General features: G+C 34.7%; 1 protein-coding gene across 2 annotated transcripts in view; it reads right to left on the bottom strand.

The window, feature by feature from the left end:
* LOC109539818 overlaps nt 1-1,730 on the bottom strand; it is a 24,064-nt gene that overhangs the window by 21,412 nt on the left and 922 nt on the right. The window lies entirely within an intron of this gene.

Here is a 1,730-nt window from a genome sequence, read left to right as displayed (position 1 = left end):
ACAAAACGACGATAATTTTTCTAATTTCATAGACAACAGAAGACTGTATTTTTTCTACATAACCCCCCCTGACTTTAAAGCTGGATCCGCCCCTGGTATCAACATCAAATGTCCGAAGTTTTCATTTCAGGATCTAACATCGATGTTTTATCGATGTCCCAAATTTCCAACATCAATGGAAAAAATATCGAACATCGAACGAATTACATCGATGTTTTTCTCCCATCCCAACTCCCAAACAAAATCACAAGCATGTAGAGAATGACATTATCGTCGATTAGACGATCCATGAATGAAATTATTTCAATTACACAAATTAATAACTGACCTGTCTCACTGTAACCCACAATACCATTAATAATATAAGGATGGTAATGTATAAGCTGGTGCCTGCAGATAATGATTTCGAATGTCATAACCACATCTCGAAGAGAGCATGATTACAATAATGACAAAATGAATGGTTGTTTTATAATTCGTTTCCATCTCGGGTTCACATTGTCCAGCGTTTGATACCCATAAATGTGGCATCTAATTTTATTAACGTTGTCGTTTAGTATGCTGTGTCATTATTATAGTATGTAAAAGGAAACATTAGCCGCATGGAACATGTCTTGTATTATTGCGGTATCAATTTCTAATCGGTTTGCAAGCCATTGAGACCATAAACACCAAAATGCTTTAAGGAACTTGAGACCAAAATTCACTTAGAACTAGTTAGCAATTAATTCAATCACGAATGCTCTGAAAATGGTCAACCATGTGAATTTGCGACATAAATGTTAGAAAACTTGTTGATTTATGACTTGGCTACTTTGTAAAATCCTGCCACATCCATAAGAAACAAATATAAAAGTAATTTATATCCGCCAAGCGGCGTTTGGAATTATTCTATCTAATTGAGTAGTTAATTATTTAATGAAGCATAATTAAAAGGACGTGTTAAGAACGTTAACTAGATGGATTCAAATGGAAGCCGCTCTATTTGGCTATATTTCATTTGCAATTATCTGGGACTTAAGCTTATGCATGCTTGCAAACGTGTTTAGTTAAATTATCGTTTAGTTTTTCAACCTTGCAGCTAAAGGAAATTTTAAAATTGTTTCAGAAAATTGCAAAAAAATTATCTCAATCCTTAATTTATTTTAATTATCTTTAAGTACTTGGAAGTTTCAAAGCGTTTCAGTAGAAAAACCATCAGAAGGCAAGCAGTTCTCTTATAGGAAAGCCAAATTTGGTTCTTCCAGTTAACAATGAAATTTTTTCGGGCTTTCAGGCCGTTGAGAAACATGACTTCTGTCAAGAAATAGTTTCACTGCGACTTAAATATTTATTTTAATGAAAGTTTACAAAGAGTACATTTTGCCAACATTTCCTTATCGATGGTTCACTTTCTAAAAAGGCCATTTATTTCTCTCTAGAATGATGCTGAATGAGCTAGAACGCTCATTTTGCCTCCGAGAAATGAGCAAAAACATGGAATTTTGGCATACTCTTGCACCGAAGTGTCTGATATTGAAATTTCGCTTTCTGGGTCAAAACTACTCGAATTTCCTCACTCACGTTGTTACGACTGAAGCAAGTTTTCAATGCTCTATTCAACGATATCAAAACGAATTCTGTGGCTCGAATGGATCTTGCTCATTTTGCTTCCGAGAAACATGCAAAACGGGACGGAAAACATGAAATTTTGCAATAATCTTACGCCACCCTTGCACAAAACGACGATA

This window comes from Dendroctonus ponderosae, unplaced genomic scaffold (genome assembly GCF_020466585.1).
Source record: "Dendroctonus ponderosae isolate FM_Combo_2020 unplaced genomic scaffold, Dpon_F_20191213v2 Dpon_F_20191213_7, whole genome shotgun sequence".
Taxonomy (NCBI): Eukaryota; Metazoa; Arthropoda; class Insecta; order Coleoptera; family Curculionidae; genus Dendroctonus; species Dendroctonus ponderosae.
This window is presented reverse-complemented; position numbering and strand designations above follow the sequence as displayed.